The sequence below is a fragment of the Pimephales promelas genome, chromosome 1 (genome assembly GCF_988280905.1).
Source record: "Pimephales promelas chromosome 1, fPimPro1.hap1.1, whole genome shotgun sequence".
Lineage (NCBI taxonomy): Eukaryota > Metazoa > Chordata > Actinopteri > Cypriniformes > Leuciscidae > Pimephales > Pimephales promelas.
In genome coordinates, this window is record NC_142769.1 from 29,913,223 (window position 1) to 29,927,333 (window position 14,111).

General features: G+C 38.1%; 1 protein-coding gene across 2 annotated transcripts in view; it reads left to right on the plus strand.

The window, feature by feature from the left end:
• The window catches only part of ambra1a (autophagy and beclin 1 regulator 1a), a 92,527-nt gene that overhangs the window by 60,218 nt on the left and 18,198 nt on the right, over positions 1-14,111 (plus strand). The gene's annotated exons all lie outside the window — the stretch shown is intronic.

The following is a 14,111-nucleotide window of genomic DNA, read 5'->3' on the forward strand; positions in this document are numbered from 1 at the left end:
ATATTGGCCGCTGTCAGTAACACATCGACAAACACTTTTGAGTGATCCATGTTCGTCGTCAGATAATGCTACATCAACCCCTGTTAAGCAGTCAAAAGAGAAATTTGTTTTTGTTGAAAAACATATGACCGCATACAGTATGCATGAAATATGTTTGGAAATTTGGAAAAATGGACATTTTTTAATTTACAGATTGATTTTCCCAGAGTAATTATATGTTTTGTTTTTCAGATATTTGTCAGAGGAATTCTGACTGTTATTTAGAAATAAGTTAATTTTGTTGAAAGCACATGACTACATTATTATGGTAGGCTTCTCGTTGCTTTGAAAGCGGGTTCAGTTTTAAGTATGTTGTCAATAAAGGAAAATGTGTGTTCAGTAACACAATGCCTCTCATTGATTTCAACACAATGCCTCTCATTGAAACAATCAAAATGCACTTGGACCGCTAACCTCACAGTTGGGCTCTGCGCCAACGTTTGCAAAAGTACTCTTGAAGACTAGGGAAAGTGCAGTATGTCACATGTTCTGCCCTCTGCATCCTCGATATTGACTTGCATCGGTGGACTTGCTCAATGCATATTGCCACAGTCCACCCGGGGCACAGAAAATATTCTGAAGTCTCTTTCGAGGTGAAGTTTTATTTGATATGGCGCAAACCTGCGGTCTCCACTGGACTGGCATTTGCGCTCTCGAATACTGGCACAAATCTGGGATTGTTTTCGGGCCTGTCACTGAGTTTTGTGGCTTCTTGTTGGTCAGCAAAGACATGGAATGTGACACCATAAGGACACCGTGGTGTATTTCTCTATGTAGGGACCTTCTGTCCCAGCCAGGAGGCAGATACAATATGTAGCTACAATACAGTGCACTTGCATTAATCAATTTAATGTCTCACGCATGGTTGCCTTTCAAAGTATGCTCCTTGGTTGCGTGGGTGGAAAGATGCCTTCGGCACATGTGCACTATCTATTTTTCAAGTGCCCGTTCTCCACCCGTTTTTTGGGTCATTACAAAATATAATGGTGCCATCATGACCTGATTATGAATCCTTGAATCTAAGGCTGCCCTGTTGTTGGTACTGGCATCAGCAAAGCGCATTGGTTTCACCAGCTTTTTGTTGTGTTTTCCAACTCCCCACTCCCTTAAAAAGGGGGTATGTGGAGATGCTTGTCCCTTGCGTTTAGTTCAGCGACTTTACGGGGTGTCAATGTATGTTATATAGAGTGACTGACTGAATAGTAACGATGAGTTATACATGTAACCACTGTTCCCAGAAGGAGGAAAGTGAAAGTGAGGTACAGAACCTCTGAGCCCCTCACAGTTGGAGGCTCTGTGAAGAGCTGGACTGGCTGGTAACCCCGCCCACATGGTCATGTGTCATTGACCTTTCAGGCGTGAATAAAGTTGTCTATAGCAAATGGCACAAGAGCGCAATATCCCATAGTCATGTGTTGTACCTTGATTCCCTCCTTCTGGGAACAGTAGTTATATGCATTGATATGCTCAGCGTTTTTGAATGAATGGCTTTATTTAAAAACACAGATTCATTCAGAAACAAAACACTGTTGCTCAGAGAAACGCTACAATTCTGCTTTTTTAGAACCATTTTCATTGGTAAATAAAGCGTAAATAAATAGTGACAATGTTTTTTTTTTCTTACTGTATGTGATTTAATATGAACTTTTTGTTAATTGAACTGTTGTATAAAATCAATCACATTTCCAATCGTTCTGATATTATTAAAAACAGAACTCTTGCTTGTGTGATATTGCTAAATTATCATAGATAAAAAAACAAGAACTCATACAGAAGCATTTATTTCCCCACACAGCTTGAAATTTCCAACTTTGACTGGAGGGCAGTATAAATGTTAAAATCACATGATAAGGATTGATAAAAACCAAGTGCAAATGCCGCTGAATAGGATTTAATATGTCATCGCAAAGATGGTTCTAGAAACTAATCATTTGTTGTGTTCATTAATGAATTGTATTTTTGACTACTATTTTGAAAAGTGTTGTGTTCTGATGTACTGTGTGTGAGAACAGAAGTAAATGAGTAAACAAGATTGATGAAGTTCGCTACTCTTGTCTCTTGTGCTTCATTGTTTTATTACTCCTGACAGATACCACAAATTGGCATTGAGGATTAGATATTTTTTCGCTATAGTTGGTCTAAAAAAATGCTGTTTGTTTCTAGTTAGTTATTCCTATGGAAGATGAGCTGTTGAACTGTTACTGTCCAGTGTTGTTATTAACCGGTGAGAATATTTCCTCACTTTCACATCCCTATTACCAGGGATGCCTGACTGAACGAAAGACAGAGAGCTGTACTGCCTCCCTGCCTCAGGGACAATGGATTTTCTACTCATTGCCTAACACAGGTGCAGAGTATAAGGATGCAGATATACATTGAAAGCCTACTTCGTGCCAAAAGCTACATAGTAGCTAAACGCCACACCTTCTGTAGACGTTGTCAGGCACCTAACGAGAGAGTTATGCAGTACATTGCTGATTTGCAAGAGCTGCTTGTCCAGTACTGACAAAAATGATTCACAATCAGTTAGTAGAATGTGCTTATTCCACTAATATGTGAGAGAAGACTTTTACTAGAATCTGATCTTACACTGAACAGAGCTTTTATGATAGCAAGCCAGATTGAATCTGCTGCTGATCAGGCTAACTCCATTTCATATTCCCACCAAGTTAACCCCCCCGTACAAGCGGTGCCTTAGACAGACAACAGTCACAAGCACCTCTTAATTCTGCTTAGATGGGCAAGTGGAAGGCATGCTTTCTCTGTGGATTGGAGGCTCACTTTATCTAATGCTGTGAACTGCCCGACTGCAACTGCAACATGCAGAAAGTGTAAAAAGATTGGACATTATGCTAAACTGTGCCGATCAGCGCAATTAAACACATGCGAGGGCTTGAAATTTAATTACCAGAATTACTGTACTGTACACCGAATATTCAGCAAGTATTACAAGCACAGTGACCACTATATGTCTACTTTTGACTTGTGTGGTGAATTTGGTGGTTGACAGTGGGTCTTGCATATCTACCCTGGATGTTTGTCAGCATGACCATTCCATTCTTCATTGTGGACAAAGGGACACCTCTCATGGGGAGGGACCACATGCAGTGCATGTGAGGATTGAAAACAATCAAGTCCTTCCTCCTAATGCCCTTCTTGTGCCTGCTTCTCCTCTGCCAGTCTTTCAGTGTACTTTAGTTTAGATGTGTTAAAATTGTGCTAAATCTTTCGGTTGTGCTAAAAGTTTATTCACCGCGTAAAGCTGGATGAAAGGGTCACACTTGTGTGCCAAAAACTTTACCATCTGTGTCAGAAGAATTGAATCACCTGCAAGCAGCTAAGGTGATGGAAAGCATTGATGATTCTGCAGGGGTTTCACCAATTGTTGTTACCTGGAAAAAGTCAGAGCCACACTTTCTCAGGTCAGCCCGGAAGGCATTGAACAAACTGGCCTTTGCATCACGTACGTTGTCTACTGCTGAGCGTAAATATGCCATGGTGGAAAAGGAAGCACTAGCATGTGTGGGCTGTTGAGAGGTTACTTTTTAGATTTAATTTAGGTTTTTATTCACAAATAAACAATCTCACTAGGCGCGTTTCCACTGTTTGGCCAAAAGCGGGAGTGCTAGTGCGTGCCAAGGCTAGTCGAGTTTCCACTGTCACTTCCGGGGGCTTGATCAGGCCTCGTCAGGGTTTCCTCGAGGCCAATGGCCAGGGTTTTCTGGCCAGTCAAATACCTTGGTTCAAAGCAGACCAGCTCGGGCTATAGGAGTGGTTATGAACAGAGGCGGAGTTTACCTGAGCCGGGAGACGTAAGCTAACATCAGCATTAAAGACTTAAAATAATTTACCCTTTAAAACTCACTTTCATGTTTGAGTGCCTTCTGTTTGTGATCCGATGTAAATTCTGATCACTGTATAAGGTAGAAATATTTCAACACGACGCAAAAGACTATGCACGCCAACCATTATGGGAAATACTTGAAGTATTCACTTGAAGATATCAGTCAAATCATAAAAGCGATCATAATCATGTTTTTATTTTATCGTCTCTTTAAACTGAACTATCATAAAATAGAGCAACTTTTTTTTCGGGAGCTTCCTCTGTTTCTCTGACTTAAAATATAACTGTAGCCTACTGGGAAAGAGTGCTAAAGCTTATCAGGTCATATTTTTGGTGGCATATTTGTAGAAATTATCATTCTTTCTAAATGTGATGTAAATATGTCCTGAAGCTACCAAATAAACAGAAACAGATGCAACTGAATAAGTAAGTCTGTCCTCTTTATTTTTTCGAAATAGATCTAACGGTAAGCTACTTTATTTCTGTGTGACTAATGTGCAATTTTTACACAAATTAATTATGATCAATTTATCACTTTTTATTGTAAACCTGTGGTAAAACATCGATTTTTGGGTTTGAAATATTAAAGTAAACAACAAAAATGCCAGCAAAAGGTCGCTTTTATCATGTTTGTTTTGCGATCACAATGTTTCCAGTGATTTCTTTCTGAGTAGTTTTCTGATAAAACTTCCATTTGTTGATAAAATGATGGGTTTGTGTGACATTGTTCCAGAGAGGCGTGTTACGGGCGTGTTTTAGTGAAGCGCTGTGGAGCTTCTGCCCGACAAAACACACTTCTGGAAATGCAGTGTGTTTGGGGCTCGGTGCTACAGGCTCAGGGCTTTTAGCCCGGCACGACTCGTTTAAAGCCGTGGCCCGACAATGGAAACATGGCTACTGGTTCTTGCGGAAGCTCAAACTGCCGATGTTCTGTCACTTTGTGGTCACTGAAAAAAGCAATAAGTAAAATTTACTTGATTTTTCTTTGGCAAGTTTTTGCACAATTTTATTTTTAAATAAATTTCACACGCATATTTTTAAGTAAACTTCACATAAATTATTAAGAATTAAGTAAACTCTTGCTTATTTAAGTTAAGTCAACGTAAATGATGAAAATAAGTAATTTTAACTTGGTTAGTAAAAGATTGAGTAATACCTACCTATTTTGTTGAAATGTCCTCTTCTTCCATACATTTCATTGAACAGTATGTTATAAGGGAATAAAACCACACTTCTAATGTATCATCATATCATTCACATAAGTAATTATGTGTTACTGAAGTTACACATCATGTGAACGCAAAGACCTCAACACTTGGTAGACAATACAGAATGACGGTAACATTTGGTGGATCATTTTTGTGTTTGAATGTGTCATTTTAAGTAGAAAATTAACTCAAAATGTCACAAAATTGCAATTTACTAACCCTAACAACAAAAGCAATGATAAAACAGTGTAAATACAGCTGGAAAACAGTGAAAAATCAACCTCACTAATTATTCAAAAGCCCAGTGCATGATTGGGAACACCAGTATCAGAAAAGTCATTGTACTTAATTTTGTAAAGGTGATATTTACTTTTTCATTTCTACACACTTTAATAGGGGTTATGCCGAGCGCCCAGCGTTCGAACCGGAAAACGGGTGCAAGCATTTCCGGTTTGCAGTGGTTAGATGATCTCTAGGTAACTTACTGGATTAGTTAAACTCAAAATGAACATTTTCTGATAATTTACTCACCCCAATGCCATCCAAGATGTTCATGTCTTTCTTTCTTCAGTGGAAAAGAAATGTAATGTTTTTGAGGAAAACGTTTAAGGATTTTTCTCCACATAATGGACTTCAAGCAACATGTTGAAGTCCAAATCAATGCAGTTTAAAAGGGTTTTGAAGAGCTTCAAAGGGCTGTGCATGCTCCCAGCTGAGGAATAGGGTCTTATATAGCGAAACGATCGTCCATATCCTACAAAAATAAACATTTATACTTTTTGTAACCACAATTGTTCGTCTTGTGCTGGTCTGCGACGCGCCAGGTATTACGTCATCACGTTGGAAAAGTCACGAAATAAATATATATATAAAATCTCAAATTTTAAATTAAAACAAAGATGTCGGACGATTTTGAAGTTGGGTGAGAAAATGTTTCGCTCTTTCCTGCCCTTTTGAACCGGAGTACACAGACAGATCACTTAGATAGATGACGTGACGCGTGACGTTTCCACCGTGATGCCATAATGCCTGGCGCGTTCATTTGGACTGCATTCAACATGTTGCACATGAAGTGGAGAAAAATCCTGAAATATTTTCCTCAAAAAAAGTAATTTCTTTTCCATTGAAGAAAGAAAGACATGAAAATCTCGGATTGCATTGGGGTGAGTAAATTATCAGGAAATGTTCATTTTGAGGTGATCTAATCCTTTAATTTTCACCTTTTTATAATACAATTCTTATTTCTATTTTAAATAAAATGTCACGAACTCTGTAGTATCAGAAACGAGAACATCCGAACAGCAGTTTTTGTTGTGTGCCGATCTGTTCTGTGTCGGGGGAAATTAACTATGGGTTAAGAAGACACCACTGTCTTGCATAGCTTCATAATCATGAATAAATGAGGCGTAAAACTTAAACCCTTTGTCTAACCGAGTATTTAGGACTCTGGATTGGCAAGACTGATGTACATCTGAAATGGATAGAATGGGTAGCTCCTGTACACCGACTATAAATGTCGCCATTACTACGCTGTGTTTACCTCAGTAGCTGACGACCGGAAGTAGTTATACCCGTTTTGTAGAACCCGGAAGAATGTTGCGCATAACCCCTATTGAGTACTAATATTGAATTTACTTTTGTTTTTATCAGTGTGGTTTATTCTTGATTTTGTGACAGAGCTCGAATGAAACTTCGAGTGTTTCGAGTGGTTTCGAGTGTGCTCGAGCCGTGCGCTCTTGACCGGATACCTTTTTTCATGTTCTGAGCATGGCGTTTGGATCCGGGCCCTCATGTATTTTGGTTCCGTTTCTGTGTCGGGGGACATTCATGCTCTAGTTTTGTCTCTTGTGTGAGCACACTGGTTGTGTGTTTGATCACTCACCATGGACTCTTGTGTTTTTTTGAGGGCTTAGTTTACTGTATGTTTCCTTTGTCCAGGCGCTCATGTCGTGTCTGTGTAGCACGCTGTTCGTGTTTTCATCAGCTGCGTGCTTGTGTGTTATGTTTTATGTTTTGTGAGTGTTCTCATGGGGTGCATTTTCTTGCCTTTTTTTGTTTGAGCACATGGCTTGTGACTGTGTTCGTTTGTCATGTGCGCATGTTTTTGTTTTATTTGGTGAGAGCACATGGCTTGTCATGTTTGTTTCTTTGTACCATGTGCTCTCCTTTTTATTGTCTGAACCCTTCTGGCACTTCAAGCAAGCATGATTGAGCTTCCATTTACAATAACTGATGTGTGTTGATGAATGTTTATATGTGAATAAAAGTCTAAATTAAAGGAAATTTGGACTAAAGCACTCAATTTATATGGATTAGTTTCTCTTTATGAACATTTTGAAGCATCAAAGTGGTAGTTACTGTAAGTGTCAATGGAGGGACAGAAATCTCATTAAAAATCAGATTCTCTCTGATTTAACTTGTGTTCCGAAGATGAACTAAAGTTTTACAGGTTTGGAATGACATGAGGGTGAGTAAATTATGAAATAATTTTATCTTTTGGTTGAACTAACCCTTCAAGGACAACTTTGTCCTCCGAGACTCGCAGCTGTTGCAAGTGCACTTGCAGCTCTTCAATTTGTGCTGGTCTCCGTAGCCTACAAAGGACATCAGGGAAAGGTGAGAACTAAACAACGTCTTCATGATCTCAGTTGGTGGCCAGGAATGGATTCTCAGGTTCAGGATGCTGTCCGTTTCTGCCACGTGTGTCAGCTCAATGACCAAACTGTCAAGTCACATCCTGCTCCTCTCCAGCTGGTGTTGCTGCCAATTGGACCATGGCAAAAAGTGGCTCTGGATATTGTCGTGCCATTTGATACTGCTGCATCCTACTGCAGGTTTGCTATAACATTAACTGATTATGAGGTCTCCTTCACTCACACTGTCAATACTGATTCTGTGGTTTGGTTTCGGTCGTCAGTCTTCAGCCGCCATGGAAATCCATTGAGTATAGTTACTGATAATGGTGTTTATTTTATGTCTGCTGCTTTCTATGCTTTTCTGGAAAGAAAGAATATTCATTACACCTGGCAGCTAATGGTGCTGCAGAGAGGTTTAACCCTGTGCTCAAATACACTGTCCAAATGACCATTTGCAACATCAGCCATGGAAACTTCAGATCCTCTATGGCTCGTACTCCTTGTTTCCAGGAGGGGGGTAAAAGTAAGGGTATGGAAGCCCTTGCATGTTCCTAAGGGGACACGGAAGGTTTACTGATCATCTCACAGTTCCCAAAAGCTTTTAGGTGGGTACTGTGTTTTTAGTGATGGAAAGAAATGGATTGCTTCCCATCTCACTGCATATCCATGCACATCAACAGAGTTGAGAACACTGCTCACTTCACACACTCTCATACCACTATACCTAAATATAAGGTATAGTGGTATGAGAGTGAAGCCCAGTCAATACAGAAGCCCAGTTGGTTAAAAGACTATGTTACTTAGATCTGCGGAAGATCGAAGATTGGTATATCTGAAATTTGTTCATAAGTGAATTGTATTTTTGACTACTATTTTGAAAAGTGTTCTGACGTAACGTGTGTGACAACAGAAGTAAATGAGTAAACGAGATGGATGAAGTTTGCTTTTCCTGTCTCATGTGCTTAATTTTTTTTATAACTCCTGAAAGATACCACACCATTTCACCTATTCCAGAAGTAGTCAAATGAGCAACAGACAAACTGAGAATTTGTATGTTGCTCATTTGACCAGAGCTTCTGAGTCAATAGCCATTTTCAAGAAACTGCTGAAGACGTATCTTTTTCGGCAGCACTTGATTCAGTAGTACTAACACTTTCTCTTCTCTTCTTTAAAAAAAAAAAAAAAAAAAAAAACCTGCACTAAAGTTAAACTGAGAGGGGTTAAACCACTTACCTGTCCTATTGTTAGTTTTACTGCTTCTATTGTTCTCATTTGTAATTCGCTTTGGATAAAAGCGTCTGCTAAATGAATAAATGTAAAATGTAAATGAGAATTAATTTTTATATAAAGATTTTATGATATTGAAAAGTGATGCATGAGCAGCTAATTTTTTTATCTTTTCAGATCCCGTCTCCTAATAAACCGCAGCGCAAACAACAACCTGCAATGTCTCATTGCAAAATGAGCTTAAGCATCTGGAAATGCTCAATATATAGGACGAGAATTCTAGATAGCATTTACTACACAGGGCACAGCAGAAAGGCAGCAGCACTCAAAAAGACACTTGTGATGTTTGTGTTGATATGCATGATCAAATGAACATTTTAAATAGTGTACTTGCTGCATTAGTATCGTATTACTACCATAGTACCGGTATACCGTGCAACACTAGAGCTTACATTGCATGTCACAATGTGCTGCCATTCAGGCTAACCGTTGACCTTTGATTCCAATTTTTGTTGAAATAAGAGAGATTTCTGTCCATCCAGTGACATGCAACTACCACTTTGATGCTTCAAAAAGTTCACAAAGAGAAACTACTCCATATAGTAATGGTTTAAAGTTCTCATAATCATATGGGCATGTTAAATTTTGTTGTTTCCACGTAAAATGTAAAAATAAATAAATAAATTTAATACAGTAAAAGTAAAAATGTATTAGGCTTATACTGTGCCTTGGGGAAAAACAGACAATTTGTTAATCACAAATATTTGTTTGACACTGGTCAACACAAAATTAAAGATAGTGACTACTCCCACGTACGTGTTTCCATCAGAATATTAGGTAAATAAATTCAGAACAATAATAGATATTTTTTTGTTTGTATAGTTGTTATCATTTCTGTTTTCCCAGTCTATTTTTTTTACAACAAGGCTTTATGTTGCAGTCAAGCCATTTCATAATTACCATAATTATTAGATGATAACCTGGAACATTCTACTTGGAGATGTTCAGGTCCTCTGACTCAGAATTATGCGTTTCTATGGCAACGCTATTAACACGGAAATAAATCTGAGTAATGTGTATACAAAACCGCCATACGACAAATAACAGATGTTATTTGTTTTTCAAGTACCTTACTAATAAACACAGTTTTAGCAGGACTTTGTTTTGTTCTTTCCATGTATGCTTTCATTATTATTATATTAATAATATTTAATTATAGGAATTGTTAAATATTGTGAAATAACTGCTTACAAGTTTATTTTACTTAAAGTTAAGTTAAACTTGCTGCCATTTCTGAGTTTCCACATGATGTTGCTGCACCCAGGTGACACAAGTTGGAGTTTACAAATTGTAATTACAAGTTCTAAGAACATGGGAATGCATTTTACTTGTTGGAATCTCATAATTACAGTAACTCTGACATAGCATGAAGCACAGTCATTCATGTCATCCTTCAAATCCATGTTGCGTTTCCCATCTCTGTCCTGGGTTGTAATTAATAAATAAGTGTCATAGTCATTTTGGTGGCATTTCTTTCCAGAGCTCCGCTGACTGATCTTCAGTTAGCCATTGGCTTTTCGGTAACACTTTATTTTGATGATTCCCTTTGAACATTCTGTTGACTATGTGACTTTGCAACTACGTGAACTAACTCGCATTAGAGTATTAATTCACTGTTTGCTAAATATCTGCTAACTCTTTATTGTGATGGTCCTCCAACAGACGTTCTACTAACTATACGTAACTTTGCAAGTACATGTCAACTTATTCAAACGTTATAACCCTACAAGTTTAATAATACTTTAATAACACTCTAATAAGGGTTAGTAAACGTGTAGGTGCAATGCTTAGTCAGAATGTGTTAAAGGGACCATCAAAATAAAGTGCCTGAGCAGCTTCCGCAAGCATGCTGTAAACAGTATGACACCAGTGCCTTAAAAGCATATTTTTTTTTCTCTCTCTCAAATGTGCTTTTTTTTTTTTTTTTTTTTTTTTTTTTTTTTTGGCTATTATCACCCACAACCTCTGGCTTAAGTTGTAGAGTGCCCAAGGTCAGGTTTTTAGAAAGCTAGAGATCATAAACATCAGAACTGTCTGAAGTTTTTTGTCTTGTACATAATTCACACATTCACAAATGTATTCACACTTGATATGATTTTATTTTAGAAGGATGGACAAAATTAAGAGACTGTCACTGTACAGTGTGTGTGTAGCAGACAGACAGTCAAAGACTCAGAAGATTAATATAATTTCAACAAAAAATTTAATAATCCCACACAGACAAGATAGTCCATAAGGGCCAGAGAAACACGTTTCGCTGGCTAAATATGAGCTGTTACTGTGGCTGAGCTGGTTAAAGTGTAAAGCCTTGTTTAAACTTGACGCCTCCGCCTGAGCCCAAAGGTGTGCCTGGAAAAAATGACGTGATTGTAACAGCGCGCGTGTCTCCGCATCCCCTAGACACCAATTACTACACACAATAGGCTTGTGATTTTCTCTGATTTTGAAAACTTATCGCGATCGACTTAAAATGCTTCCAAGATTGCTTGTCGTCCGCGATCGACGGGTTGGTGATTCCTGTAACATAGTTTTACAGTCAATGACAAGAGTAAGAAACAGCTGTCTCATGAACGTTACCAGTACATTTATCTCCACATAGCAAACCCATAACACAGCGAGGGAGAAGAGCTAAGTTAAAATAAACAATCCAAATACATATTTTCAAAAGTCACTACTCACAGCAGTGTTGTAGTACTCGAGATTCGGACTCGTCTCGGACTCGGTCTCGAGGCCATATTTTAATGGTCTTGGTCTTGTCATTGACTCGTACTCGAACATTTTTTTTTAGGACTCGGAATTATTCCCGAGTCCACTTGAGTTCAATTAAAAATATATTTCATGATTATTAATGTATGTTAATAAAATATTTCTTTAAATTGATTGACACGCCCAGTGATTGGTGATTTTCTAGTGCGCAACTGCGCATGACAAATTGTAATAAAATTACTTTTAACACCACCTACTATGTGGCCTTTTTACCCTAAACTGATCATATTTTTTAAACTCTAAGTAAATTCAGTAAAAAAAAAAAAAAAAAAAAAAGGATTTCTCTAAGTAAATAAAAGTAAATTAGGTAATCAACCCTCACTGGTCTCGGTCTCGACTCGGACTCGACCGTCTCTGGTCTCGGACTCAACTCGGACTCGACTCTATATGGACTCGGTCTTGACTCGGACTCGACTCTCTCTGGTCTCGGTGTCGACTCAGACTCGAGTGAAGTGGTCTCGACTACAACACTGACTCACAGTGTTCATGGCTAGCTTCTAGCTTTCTGCTGCTTCTCTTTGAAGGTAGTGATGAAATGCGCTCTGTAGCGCTGTTTTTTCGCTGTCAGCTACGTTAGAAACGTGACGTCACAATGTCGACCTTCATAGAAGGGAGTGTCTGCAGTTATGTAGATATAAATGTCTCATTCTAAGGTAATAAAAACATTACGGATTATTAAGTGAGTTCTTTATACACCACTGAAACCATAGTTATGGATGTCATATTGCATTTTTGTTAATAGATACTGAACATTTGTACACACTGCACCTTTAATATAGTCTGTTTGTTTGTCCCATCCCCTGTACATTTATTTAACAGACGTTCATAATATGTCTTCACCTTTCTCTGAAAGCAGATGGATCACACACAGCTTTGTCATTCATCTCTGTCATTACCCATAAAGCTCTTTACACTACAGCTTTTGCTGGACATCGGAGGGAGAGGGATCGATCTGACTGAAACTGGTAATTAGCCTCCAGTGGTTCCAGATATCAGCCTACTCTCATGCTGGGGAACAGCCACTTATTAGGATGTGTTGAAACAAGATCAATTGTAAAGTGCGGAAATATTGACTTGATAGTTTAAGAATGCCATGAGCAGGCCTTCATAACTTGTCTCCTATCCATTAAGGAGCATCAGCTCAAAACTGGTTTCCTTTAGTTAGTCTCCCTTAGAGAAATGAGAAAGAAACAAAAAGACAGAGAGAATAGTAGAAGGGATAAGGGGGGTAAGAAAGAGATATGGACAGGCCCACTGGGAGGCAACATCTCCGGAAACTATTGGTTTGAGACAGGTGCACGGTATGGTTGGATAAAGTGGATGTCAGCCTCGGCAACTACGGGACTCTCTGTGCTATGCTAATGAGCTGCAAAGATACATTGTGGGAGTCCGTGTGGAGTATAGCGAGTTTCTTTGAGCTAGGCAAATGAGCAGTCAACGAACTACAGCTCTGACATAGCCGAGAAAAAGAGATTTCTCCTTCTGTCTGCTGTTGTTTAAGCTCAGCTCTTTGTTCTCATGCTGTGTTTGCTGAAGTTTTTGTCTGTATTTAAAACCGACAAAGAAAAATGTTTTTTTTTTTTTTGTTTTTTTTTTTTACTATTTTTTTTTTTTAGCTTTATTTCTGAGGGAATTGTTGTTTTTTTACTCTTTACCTTGATTCGTTGGATGTTTGTCTAATTTTCTTTTTGATATTTGTTTATTTATTTTCTATTAATCAATTAATTAAGAATTAATATGTTATATCTATATCAATACAATTGTGGCAACCGATTACTAGCAATAATTTCGATTAAATTTAACAAATTAGAATTGAGTAGTAATTAATCATTAATACCTTAACAGTTAACCATTTAAAATGAGTAAAATTTACACCAAAAAAAAATGTTTTAAACAAAAATATCTGGATAACAGACAGATGTCAAGGAAGAAGTCTTTAAATCAGGCTTATTGAATTAGCATCTCAAGGTTCTGAGTTGCACTGTTATGCTGATGAAATCAGGTAACCAGCTGAATCAACATGCTTTGTTTCAGAGTGTCTCCACCTCTATGTAACCCCTCCCCCTTGAAAGGTATATGAACACAAGGTATTTTTGGCTTAGGTCAGACTTGGGTAAGATTTTTTGGATGAAGCAGACTTGAGAATACAACAACAAAAAAGAACCCTGCTTAAAAGATACACCCGAGTCTCCTGGTCTTTGCTTTTTTTTTCTTTTTCTCTCCTGGTCTTTGCCTGGTCTAACACTTTAGAAGAAAAAAGTTGACAACATGAGTTATAACAGCCAGTTAAACAAATAGAAAAGGTGATCTTATGTTTAACATAATCACCAT